This window comes from Micropterus salmoides, unplaced genomic scaffold, assembly GCF_014851395.1.
Source record: "Micropterus salmoides isolate LMB-PRFRI ecotype aquatic unplaced genomic scaffold, ASM1485139v1 Ms_hic_scaffold_4, whole genome shotgun sequence".
Taxonomy (NCBI): Eukaryota; Metazoa; Chordata; class Actinopteri; order Centrarchiformes; family Centrarchidae; genus Micropterus; species Micropterus salmoides.
The window spans coordinates 22,173,767-22,187,248 of record NW_024043372.1 but is presented as its reverse complement, the minus strand read 5'-3'; the positions used below and the strand labels follow the sequence as shown (position 1 = coordinate 22,187,248).

The window sequence follows — 13,482 nt, the reverse complement described above, 5'->3', positions numbered from 1 at the left end:
CACGCCTCTGTGCGATGACAATTTTGTTTCGCTAAATCGCGAAAACTGGAAAACCTATTTTAATTAACTCCTCCGAAGCCGCAAGTCCGATCGACATTAAACTTGGCACGGACCATCTCTGGACCAAGCCGAACGAGGTTTGTAAAGGGAATTTTGATCCGACAAAAAATGTCCCAATTACAAGCTAACAAAAATCTGCGCAAACGCTAAAAACAGGACGTCATGTCACATCTTAACTTTGCAATGTCCGATCTACACCAAACTCAGGGACCTTATTTGGCATGCCCTCCTGAGGGGCTGTATGAAATTTGGCGTCGATCGGCCTCTATGTGGCGCTACTACTTGGAAATAAAATAACACTCCCATAGACATACATTAATTTCACATCTCCGTGACCGCAAGCCCCTTTCATTTATAACTCTGCTCATTTATTCTCCACAGGTTCCCCAAGCTGCAGCGGGGCACCCAGGCCGACTCGCGCGCCCTCCGCGGGGCCAGGGGGGGCGGCTTGTGCCGGGAGGCTTGGACCCCACTTATAACTGCTTGCAGTTCTAGTTAACATTTGGTTTCCCAAAGACTGCCTCGTGTGGTGGTTTGAGGGCAGAAAACTATGCACAAAAATACCAGTTGCAAAAGATAAATTCTCATCCAGATGTCAAACAAATCCAAATAGGGCATAACCATGATTGCCTATGGAGCTCTGGTGACAGTGAAAATACTTTTAATGTGTCCAATAACAGAGGCTGGTTTAAGGACAGACAGCTGTAGCAGCAGATACTGTGTCACTTCAATCACAGGTGGGCATGCACATACTTAGAAAACTACCCTAACTAACTCACATGTACACAATGACATGTGCGTACACACACCTGGGGATGACACAGAGGGACCTTCCCCACTCTAGACCTGCAAGACCAGATGAAGCCAGCTCCACTCCAGACTCACCAAGCACAACCGAAGAGAGCCACCAAAACACCAAAACACATTTGTCTGAGGTGCATTTAGGAACTTTCTAAAGACAGTCATGAATTTAAATGAAAGAGAACCATAATTCAAAGAGTACAGTACCATAGTTATATTTGCACACACGCTCATAATAAATCTATGGCTTTGGGAGCAGTGCGTTCACTCTCCTCTATAATTGGTACCGTTATTAGTTCTGTGTCTGGCCTGTGACAATTAGTCTCTGCCATCTGCTGTCTGCCTCCAAGGCTGTGGAGTTAGGAATAAACAGAGGGTAACTCTCCACTGTATACAAATACTGGCATGACACTACAAAACATTTCAATATTACACCTAGACGTTTTAAAAGATGCGAGTTACATCTGTGCCATGATCTGCTGACAGTGGTGCTCTAGGACATAAAAAGAGGTATATTAAACGTTTTTGATAAGGATTTAATCAATTTTATTTTGAAAGATGTATGATCACAATATGTCCCTAGTGGACCACTTTACTGTTCAAAAATAAACTTGTCAGTGTTCTCTGCTGGACAAACCACATAATGGGAACAATGTTCGTAAATGACCTCAAACATATCTTTGTTATGTCTGTAGTACACACGTGTGTGGATATAAGGACACGTCCATTTTCACATGGACAAACAGATGGCTTTAAGTATACAGACACACACAAGTCAACCCCAGTATAGCATCCGTGTAATCCTCCGGCCTTTCAACCACAGATGACTCTTAATCCAGCACTCCCAACGCTATTTATCTCAGTGACATTATGGTAATAAGGAGCACAAACCTCCTAATCACATCTATACAAGTAAACACAACAAAGCTGGGGGAAACTCAGCAAACTAATATGGCAAATTCGCTCTCTGAGTATTGGCTCATATTCTGCTGTGTACTTCGATACCTTTTCAAATATCACCCGACTGACATGCAAAGGCAACAACAACAATGACAACACATAAGCCAACCATCAAGACAACAGAGGCCCTAGCAAGTTCATGAAAGGAAGACTTATGTCAAACAGTCCTGTATGATTTATTCAGGTGTTGTGCATTGAACCCCTTGACGCCGACTGTCGCGAATTCGCATCATACCTCTTCCTTGCAGACTGCAAGCCAAGATAGCACATGGATTCCCCCAGTGCCTGTTGGTGCATATTTGATACGTACCTAGGAACCTTTTGCAAGCCCTGGTTTTCTCATTTATGCCTCTTGTCACTAATTTGCATCATACCTACATATACCTGAATTTATATCTTTTCTATGTTTTATAGACAAATTAACAATCTTCACTTAATTTAACATCAGCTTGAAAGCAAATGAAAACAGAAGTATTTTTTAATTTTTTTTTATTGTAAATAAATTCAGGCGTTAAGGGGTTAAAGAAAATCTATCTGTCCAAATAGCAGCTAGACAGATACATTAAAGCAATACTGTTAATCTGTTTTTTTTAACAATAAAGATAGATGTCTTTGATGTTGGAGTCATGATGGAGTCCAACCACAGAAAGCACTTTAGACTGGAGATTGTGGGCTTATCCTTGAGACAAATTTAATCTGTGTAACTCACCTGTGAAAGAGTGTGGAGATAAACACATTTTTTGGTAGTATTTCTGTGAAGCCTAGTCATAAGCTGCTTTGTTCTTTTGTTTCAAACCAACACGCAGATGAAGATCGCATGAGGATCTGTTTTGGCACAAGGCCAAGAATCCTAGCCTCTAGCCTCATGTCAAACATGCTGTTTACTGTGTTATCTATTTTAGAATAAACTAATTCAACCCTTCTGCCTTCATGTAGCCTTTGTTAATTTCTTAGACGAGTGAGTAATGTTGACAAAGCTCTGCATCTCAGCTTTCTCTAACATCCCTGGGACCTGAGTCTGCACACCACCCACCTGTTCTTTTAAACCCTACCAGAGAAAGGGTCACCTAGAATCTGCGGAGCTGACTCTGCTCTTTAAGGATCAATACAATCCTTCCAGCCTGTCTCATCCTCCCCGTTCCCTGGGCCAGAAGTAGCAGCAGACTAGTTTTTGCAGAGCCATTCTGGTTTATATACTGAAGAAGTCAAACAAAATGTTGTACAGTACGTCCATGAAAATACTCCATGACCAGAAAAATCAATGTCAATTTGCCAACTTTGATTTTATGTGCTGTAAAGTGAATTTTGACAACAAAACAACTTATGCAACATATTTAAAGTCCCATAAGCCCCACATTGTTACCAGAACTTCCCCGCCAGGCCTACTGGCTGAGTCATTTACTGTGATGATAAACATGAAGATATCAAGAGAATTAATTAGATTTTGCTGCCACTGTAGAGGCGAACAGCAATAATCTCAGTTATCTTCCAGTTTAATTTCTACATTTGTTCTATCCTTCTCTGTAACTGACGAGTATATCTGTCAAGGAGATGGTGTGTTCTTCCTGATTAAATCATCAAATTATCAGCTGCGGGACATTGTGCTGAAAACAGACCTTGTTGTTAGACAACTGTTGTCTATGTCATCAACTACATGTTTGATGTTCAGCAACATCAAAGAGACAATAACAACACTCAAGGTAACTGGCATTTTGGTGAATACATCTGGCCTTGCACAGTCTCTTCTCAAAGCGTGCCGTGCTGGGTACACAAATAGCAAATAAACGGGCACAGTCCATCGTCAAGTCAGGAAATTCCCAACCATGACACTTAGAGCTAATAACCTGTTAGGCACACTTCAATCACCAGTTTATGTCTCGAATAAATAATGAGATGAAAAATATACTTGTATAATAATTCTTTGTGCATGTAGCCTCACAATGCCAGCCTGCAATTCCCCTTCATCACTGTGGTCTGGCAATGTACAAACAAGCACTTGTGTGAGTTTCAGTCCCGTTCAATGTTGTTATTGGTTTGTTGATACTTTATGGTCACGTGCCAGTCTCTTCACCATACATCAGACTTCGTACGTGTCAAAAGATGAACTTGAATAACTAATTTGTATGCATAGTTTGCTCTAAATTATTAGCTTTGACTGTAGAACTTTGTAGAACAACAAAGTAATGATCGCATCATCACAGTCAGCTAAAAGTCAATAAACAATAACACTGCCCAGCTCTACTTATTTTTACACAGCAGACCTTATGTTATGTATTATTCAGACATGTAAACTCCATTATCATTAACATTATCAAGCATGAGAATAATCTTAGAGATATACTAATTAAATAAAGGCTGTCTATGTCTATGTTTGGACTTCAGCAAACACAAGGGAGGCTCTTACAAAGCTAAAAGTCATGTACAAGCAGGGATGTCACATAGCAGCAATGCATGATGGGCATCTTAGAATAAGAGAAACTGTTGATGGCCGAAAAGCTATGCATGTGTGAGAAGTTCCCTATAATAAAGTGTTTTGGTTTACTTTTTGGTCTAGAGCAATTGTGGCTCCAATCTTTTCTCCTTTACAGATTTCTCTTTATTCCCTGAAGGGGAGAGTGGTGACACACACTTCAGATGTTCCTTAGCAACTATAGATGAGAATGAACCTCTACTTCGGGTCTTCGACTCGAACATTTATTATCAGTACTGAACAGGCTGGGTGCAAGGGAACAAATGTGGGTGATGATAATTTTCATCTGAAAACTGCTGCCTGTAACTTCCCTTTGTAAACACTTTATTTTATTTTATTTTTTTTAAAAGTTGACAGCCTGCTGGAAAGACAAAAATACTCTATACCATAAACAGCCTTTAAGAGGACACAGATAAGTCACAACACAAACAGAAAAAACAGATGTCAGCTGTTCCGATAAAAACACTGCCCTTAAATACATCAGGAAGGGCGACATGTACAGGTGGGCTCTGAACTCAGACCCCAGTAGTTTACAGTACATCTGCTCACACAAACCTGCCTGTACAGCATTAATGAAGACGCAATTCTGAGGAAATTTTTTTTCTTCCTGCTTCTGAAACTCCACTGCAACGGCCTTTCTGATTTACTGCACGTGTGCCCTGTTATGTTTTGGTTTTCGTCAGCACACACTCAAGAATCCACTGAGTAATATAACTGCATCATAAAGGACTGTAGCAAACAGCAGCAGGGACTTGATGTTCACCCACTGCAACAGCCAGACAAAAAAAAAACTCATCAAGCCCTCTCCAAATATCAGCATCATAGCAAATGACCAACCTAGCAAATGCCTGATGTGTTTTTCTCTACCATCTGCTTGTGGTTTAAAGAAGCTCATTTCTACATTTCCTCCCACGGTCTTCTGCATGTTGTCAGCTTATTCCAGTACGCAGCAACTGTGTTTACTAGCACCTTATCTGTCACTACGAGCTTGCTTGTGCAGTATTTTTTGAGTGATAAGTACCAGGCATCACAGAGAACTGCTGAAACTAGTAATAAAACAGTATGCACATTAACAGGCTCTACAGTATATGTTCCTGTTAATCATCATTAGTCAGCATGGGTTACAGTACCTCTATTCTCACTGTCTTGTCTTGTTCTCACAGTCTCCGTTACTGTCGCAGCAGTGGCCTTGTCTGAGCTCTTGCGGGATGCTGGGACATGTAACTAGGCCTGGGACAGACGATGTACCATCCCCCGCTGGCACAGTGGAGGAGAGAGAAATGACAGCGAAGAGAGAGGCAGGATATGCTCTCTCTCTCCTAAACACAAGCTGCCCTAATAACAGGATCACACAACTCTCTCTTTTTCTTTGCTTCTCCTGCTGTATCTGTCGCCACCTCAAGTGTGCTGGTGAAGCAGTTTTCCTCTTTCCTCTGATTCTCTCTCTCTCGTCCTCCCTCTCTCTCTTTCTGCCTCTGCCTCTCAGCTGCTTCCTGGATTACGCCGGTTTTCAGTGCATGAACAGCACAGCCCTCAAGCTCCCGGATTTAAATACTGGGTTGGAACATACCACGTGGCAAAACAGGGGAGGGGACAGGGGTGAGCCACTTCAGACTCTATTGTGCTGTAAAATGGAGGCGGCCCAGCAGCCCTGGCCACTCCCACTTCTTTTCTGCCTGCCAGCTCTTATTCATAAACACACTTCTTCAATCATCTCATGACTGCAAACCGTTAAATCATGTTATGAATACCACTACTTAAAAACAATTGCTACATGTCCATTGAAGACATGTTTCAACATAAATTTATTTGCCTTATATGTAGTTGCCAACACTGTATTATGGTCCGTGCCATGTTGTTTTTCTTTGTAAATTGTTTATGAATTCTGATCTGCTTCAATTGGCTTATTGCTGTGACTCTGTTTTACTGTCAGATGTTTGAATTCAATGTCTGTAGAGTGATTTCTTATAATTACAGAGAGGGGTGTATGATTGTGTGTACATACAAGTGAGCTCATTTAAATTCTGCACGCCACGTAACTTTCTCCACCAATCACATGATGTCTGCGGAGGCTATTTCCTTCCTCTATCACATGACTGCTGCACAACACAAGGAAGTACAAGAAATCTGCTAAACCCCTATTTAAAACAAATACAAGGGACTGTTTTGTATTGATTCTGGCGGCCCCTGTGGGCAAAAGCAGAAGAGTTTCCACCGCCTCGTGCTGTAAACATCTTGATCTGGCTAGGGCCCGAATTTTGGTCCGAGTGAAATAAAGACACAACTTGTTTTTAATACTATTTTTATTTTTTACATAGCTGAATCCACTAAGATTGACTCGTGTTTACAACAGTCGTCCACCACTGTCCCTTTATCTCTTTGCTGATCCTGTCCCAATATCAGCCACAACAAAATAAAACGTCAAAAATCTAATTCTCTAAAGAAAAATCTCCTCCTGCTTCCTTTTAACTTATTAATGTACTACTGTTAAACGTTGCCTGGGGAAATGTAAACCGCCTCATGTGTGCTATAAATCGTTTGGTCTGATTTCGCAGGTAATCAGACCGGGTGACAGGTAATAAGAATATACGAAATAGCCAATCTTCTCCTTTTTGAACTTGTTTGCTTATGTATAGAGCTGGGTGCAAAATTAGCAACAGCCACACGCTGGTAAAATTTGCAAATGTTTGTTTTTCTCGTTCTTGCTACTGTATCCAAACTCCATATTATTTACTAACTCGGTTTGACAGGTGGAGAGGTAGCCTAAATGGCCCTATGGATCTATGGGCCTTACACATGACAAATGGAGTTCCTCTTTTCAAAGTTGCATGACTGATGAAATTGGCCAAAGGAAGAGAAATGAGAGTTACTCATGAACCGTGTTGTACTAGTAAGATGCATTCCTAGTTATTTATAATAGATACTAAAGTTAGATTTTACATGCATTTTAACAGTGGAAGACACTTTATCACCGCATCCCAGAAACAGCATTGATACTGGCCACAATCGACACCTACTTGTCACCCACAGTTTTTGAAAAAAGGTGACGTAGATACACAATACATTCATTGCTCTTCCTGCGAGGCCTATTACATGATGGACCTAAAATGTGGTGGATAGTGAGGTTTCCACATCTTTTCTGCTGTGTGCTAAGTAGGCAGCACTTCTACAGTTAAGCTGAGGTCTAACTAAATACAGCCAAAACAAAAATCTATTTTTGTGTCAAGAAATACTTTAAACGATTTCAGCAAACGGTCCTTAATAAAAACCTCTGAAGCGTATTCACCACATTTGCACTAATCTCAAATGATATCAATGTCAGTGAATGCTGTTTGCTACGCTGATTTGAATTTGATCAATCCTAGAGATGAAAGATAAAAACAAAACATGATGAATAAATAAGACTTGTGAAAGCGTGGAAGCATATTGCTCATGACTTTATTATGGAAAATAAACACATGCGGTTTCATTCCATGAAAGCCTGTGGTGGTGGTGTAGGCTGCATTTTGGAGAGTGCAAAGCTTATAAAATGGTTGGGAGATCAGCGATGTAGAATAGAAGAATTACAAACCTAGAACAGTTTTGTGAGAATTGATGTGTCCAAGCCTAGCCCTGTTTTGATCATATCGCACCGTGTGCAGTTTTTCAGACAGCGAGTCAATAGAAAGAGGCTGTTGCTGCGAGCCAAGGCCAGCTCCAGCATCTAAACAGGCTATAATGTGACATGAGTTTCTGAATACATTTTATCTGTCTAGAAATTGGAACCATAAACTTCCTATTCAGTGAAACGGTGTCTACACCCCAATTTATTGGTGGGCCATCTTTGAATTGCCTCTGGAAGAGATTGTATCTCAAAATTCATTCACTTATTCAGAAACCTATAGAGGAGCCTTTATATGTAGAAAGTTATAAAGAGGTGTTTAGGTAAAAGTAGCAGTTCGTTTCTACAGGTGCTACTGTGTGCTAATGTGTAGTGCCATGATGACGATGTAATTTCTTTACTTACAACAATGAAATCAGAGCAAGGTGTGAATGTGTTTGTTGCCGAAGACCAGCTACAGGCTGGTGTGAATTTCAGTTTAGACAAAGTACATATCTACCTTTTTTCTTTAAATCACATTTCTTAAAAGCAGTCTGAGATTTGATTTCCTTTGACCTTTTCTGCTCTTACCCCTGTTGTGTTCAACACATCTTTTTCCCAAAAGACTAATCAAGAGCACAGAAGAGCAGTGTACCAATTTTCACTCCCTTTCTCCAAGAGAAGGCAAATCCATGTCAAGCAAACCTAATCTCTAACGCTGCAGAAAAATTCCCATGTGAATAAAAGAGGACCAATATTTCCACAAAATACTCATGGCTTCTCAGCAGTCAGATGCTGCTGTGAATCTCTCTTCCTGAGTCCGTCAGGAAAGTTCTCAAAACAATAATTTCTCCCTGCGGCCCATCACCTGCACAAACTGTATACTGCGATGTATACACCCACACACACACACACATCCCAACACACCAAAAAAAAACCAGATAAAATCAATGAAAAATTTAAACAAAATTTAAAAAAATAAATAGATACATACACACACATTCACACTCCCCCTCCAGGATTTTGTGATTATCCAGAGCCTTGTCTGGTCACCAAACCTCTTGCCACCTCAGTGCAGCTCTCACCATATCTGAACATAGCAAAGAGGAGCACCGTGTCACTTGACACTGTCAACATGTAGCACCTTGTACTTTGCACTGCCTGGATATTGAGAGGTTAATATTCCATTCCTAAGACCAAAGCTGGTGGCAATAACAAGGGTCTTGTTACCCCCCCCCCCCCCTCCAAGAATTATACTCAAGAGCTTTCTCATGATCAATAAACTGTGATGTATGCGAGTGTGTGTGGAGAAACCGTATGGGTGTTCTCCCTGTGATGCATCTTTTCACACGGCATAAGTGTGGAGGTACATGTGTTCCTAAAAAAAAGTGAGAGCTGGGAGATCGTTGAGGGAAACAGGGAGTGGTGTGTGAGCAGTTCACTGACTCACTGAGGTCACAGGACAATAAAAAAAGCCAGTCAGGGACCAAACATCAGCTGACGCCGGTTCATCTGTGATCAAATACGATGGATTAGATGAAAACAGATCTTTAATAGGAGCCATGCTGAGAGTGGGGACAGACCAAAGCTTAACTGTACCTCAGCGATGAAATACAACCCATCATAACCATGTGTATAAGCACTGTCTGTCAGCCAGCAAATCACCCCTGTGAGATACGGTGTGTCCAATGGCATGATGTTGAGTCTTGCTGCTCTGTGCATGTGTGTGTGTGTGTTAATGTTGTGGTGACAATGAAAAGGACTCGTTATCTGCTCGCCCCCCAGCAACAACAGGCCCACCTGTTGGTGTTATACCGTTCAAGGCCTTGGTTCCTGCCCCCTAAAATCTCTTTTCCAGAACTGACACACTTCCTCTGTTACGTGGGAAGCAACTGAGCTATTCATAGCAGAAGAAAGCACTGGAATTTTCCACTCAAAAAACACAGAGCAAACTGGTCCTCACTCATGTCTGACTGCAGGACAGCCAAACATTGAGAGGCAGACAACCAGCCACTTGTTTCAAACTAATGGTCCTTCTGTACTTTTGTGCCGGAAACTCCCTCTAGTGGTGAGATGTAAAAGTTCAAAACTGTACTCATTAAATGTGCTACTAAAATTTTGCATAGAAAAAGCAGTTCACAGAAAATCTTCTAAATGTTCACACATTGTTTCCCCAAAATGAGCCCCCCATATATAAACTGGCCTACATACACCGTTTAAGGACTGTTTTGTAATTCATAAGTCATTATCCCCAAACCTGTTAGGTGGTCTTAGTCCCAAATGTGTCCTCACTGGTTCGTCAATGCTCTCAATTTTCTCATTTCTCAATTTTGACACTATTAATAATATGGTTCAATTGAGCAGTGACACTGAAGTTCTGCTTTGTAAGGAGGTAAGTGAGAGAGTGAAGTGGGCACAGAGGTTGCCAGGTTAAAGTCCACAGGGCAACAATGTGTAGATGTGCTAACAATTCAGGGAAGAGTGTAACAAAGCCCCCCAGATGTAACAGAACAGAGCCCATGCCCACATGACTGGGCAAGTCATGAGATACAGAAAAACACACAAGCTCAAGAGAAAGAGACCACATGAAAGACATGCCAGGAACAGTATATCTGATTAATAATGAACCAGAACAGGGGGAGGCTGGAGTGGTGGAGTGAGTGAATTAGCCAGTAACCTGTAACGTGGAGCAGGATGTACAGTGAGTAAGAAATAATACAGATTAATGTGGAGCTCACAGTTTAAATAGAGTTCTCGACAATATGCTCAAATCAGTGGCAAATTAATATCTATACATTACCCAGTACAACACAGTGCACAGAAACACACAGGTAATGAGGCAGGGATCACAGCACCACTGAGTGCACTTGACAGGAGCAAAGAAAATCGGTTGCAACAAAATCTTCTGACAAGCTAGACTACATGACAGCCTACAGATAAAAGGTACACAAGGTAGTGTCAAGTTAGAGGCCAGGAAGTTAGTGAAGATCAAGGTAAGAGCTTCTGCATCAGATCACAACAGAAATCGCAGCAGTGATTCATGCTGGAGAGAGGAATTCCCTCCACCTCTCTACCACATGCTTTAATAGCCTCTTTAAATGGCTTCGGCTGCAAAGCCCGGACATTACATATTCTGCTTCATGTGATGCAATGAAGGTCCAGCGAGAAAGCAGCCTGCAGGCAGACAGATTCCTGCAGATGAGAACACTGGCTGAGTAATCAATGTCTCCACCAGCAAATCAACACCAACACTTACATAAGAGAACTGTTTCAAATGTACAGCAGTGCCAGAGATGTGGATTTTTGGATAAATAAATACTTGAAAGGATGCAAAGCTATTTCTGGTGTTGCTACAAGGCGTATCACAGGAAATATTCAACGCTTCAGTTCATGATGTGGATAAAAACACCAGCTGCCCAAGCCACAGCTACAGTAGACTTTTCAGCAATTTGGCATTGAGAACGCTAACAGTGGTCAGATGGAAGTACTATAACGGATGGCCTACATGTGGCTCTTATGACAGACTGGGAGAGCAGGGGGCTCAGCCAAGCGGCTAATTGAGAGGACTTAAATGACTGCATGGATGGAAAGACCTCTAAGTTATTTATTACTGCAGCAAAGACAGGACTCCTCAGCAAATACAGTATGTGTGTTTGTCAATGTGAGTTACTGCTTGAGATCTGCTGCCGCATATCCCCAAAACATCCAACATTTGCACTGTGCTGTGGCACACTAAGGCAGCGGTTTCAAACTGAATCAATATCAACATTTAATTGTTTCACAGATATATTGCTGGTCTAGTTTCTCCCAACAGAGAGCAGTTAGCATCAACTTCAAAGGTAATCAAAGAGCTAAGATCATTTGGCCACTATCACATCACACTAAAAAGTTAATGAAAGCCCCATGCATACCTTGTTAACTGACACAACTGTAACACTAATTAATTCACCAACATAAGCCAGTAAGATAAAGGCCTGTGGTAACAAAGTCAAATTAAAAAGTCAACGTCAGTAACTAATATCTTATGTAAAGAGTAGCATTTGAGAGAACTCTTTTGTCATCTTAATTACCTAACAGCAACCAACAAGAGTTATATATTTTATCCAAGTTGCTAAACCCAAACAATCTAAAAGGGTTGCTGGAAAACTGCATTTCCTTAATTTTTTGATGTGAACTTTGTTGAAATTCGTCCAAGGTTGATTCAAAAGTCCAGAGGTCACTGTCGCTAAAGTGAGCAAAAAATACACTCAGTGAGAAAGTTCATCATCGTTATCAAATCTGGGACGCTAATGGGGCAATTTAACTGAAATGTATAAGGAGGATGAAAGGCAGTAATGTTTAGCTGAAGTAACAATAAATAAATCATTGCTCAGTGGTTTTGTCCAGTGCTTCCATGACTCAGATGAAAATATTTCAAGTTACTCAGAATAAAGCAGCACGTTGTACACTTCGATGCTGATATAGAACTAATGTAAATACAATGTATAGCTGTTTAATCTAGTTAAAGGTAAAAGATCGATGTACTGCCTCTTTTCTTTATTTTTTAAAAATATTTCAGTTACTAAATTACCAAGGGTATTACACAGACAGCTATGTTGGAGCTCAGATGTGCATGACTATTACACTAGGCACACTATTTAGGGTAGATTTACAATACCCAAAACGAAAACCAGTATGATGAAGAACACTGCAATGTATAGAGTTATGGTTGCATAGAGCACTCTGCCTGAGCATATTATTCAGGAGAAGAGTAAAAATAGCTTTAAAATGTCATTGAAACATTTCCTGGCGAAACAGCTTTTCTCATCCAAGGACGCTCAGACTCTATATAGTGCAATGTACTGTCTAGATAATACATAAACTTATTTTCTTTTTCTTCTGTTTGTTCAGTTGAGTGATTTTTACTGATGAGAACTGGGTTATATAGTGTGTTGTATCGTGTTTGTGTATGGTTATATTGTCTTTGTTGTGTTGGTGTGTGTGATTACCTGTAATTGTGTACTATACTGTCTAGAGTTTTGTGTCTGTGTGGACCCCAGGAAGAATAGCTGTTGCTTCGGCTACGGCTTATGGGGATCTTAATAAATGAAATTGAATAATGATATTTCTTTTTCTCCACACGGTCACTGCGTATTCTACTAAACGAAAACAATTTTTTGGCCAAACGGTTGGGGAGGTTGTTGTTGTCATGATGAGAGAGCTGGAAGGTGCAAGATAAAACAACACCACTGCTCTATCTAACCCAGGGTTGATGAGATAAGGAGAGGCCATGGCCAGTACAGCCATGATAGCCATGATGTTGTATGATGGTTCATACTGCTGTTGGGCCCAATCCCAATGTCCACCCTCACAGACTCACAGACTTTGTGGCGCGTTCATGGTAAGTCCGAGAGGGCTTAGGGCTGTCCCACTGTCAAATCGTCAAGTGCGCAAGGGCTCTCTCGTAGACATTTTGAGGCCTTTATAGACCCTTTTCGTAAGTCCGCATTTCTCCAGACTTCGGCTGAGGGAATTTCCCACAGTTCATAGCGGTATGATGTGAAACATGGGGGTTACCAGGGGAAGCGAGAGAATTATCACGGCAAATCCACGTTATAAGAGAAGAAGAAAA

The 13,482-nt window shown here is 41.1% G+C and overlaps 1 protein-coding gene across 8 annotated transcripts in view; it reads right to left on the bottom strand.

Annotated features, from left to right (window-relative positions):
* The window catches only part of LOC119886500 (AMP deaminase 2-like), a 33,035-nt gene that overhangs the window by 13,155 nt on the left and 6,398 nt on the right, over positions 1 to 13,482 (bottom strand). Inside the window, exon 1 of one of the 8 annotated variants that reach the window (XM_038697282.1) lies at positions 5,422 to 5,815. The exons of the other annotated variants lie outside the window; for them this stretch is intronic. The gene's annotated coding sequence lies outside the window, so the exon portion shown is untranslated. Of the gene's footprint in view, positions 1 to 5,421; positions 5,816 to 13,482 lie in introns of those variants that run through there. 8 annotated transcript variants of the gene reach the window in all.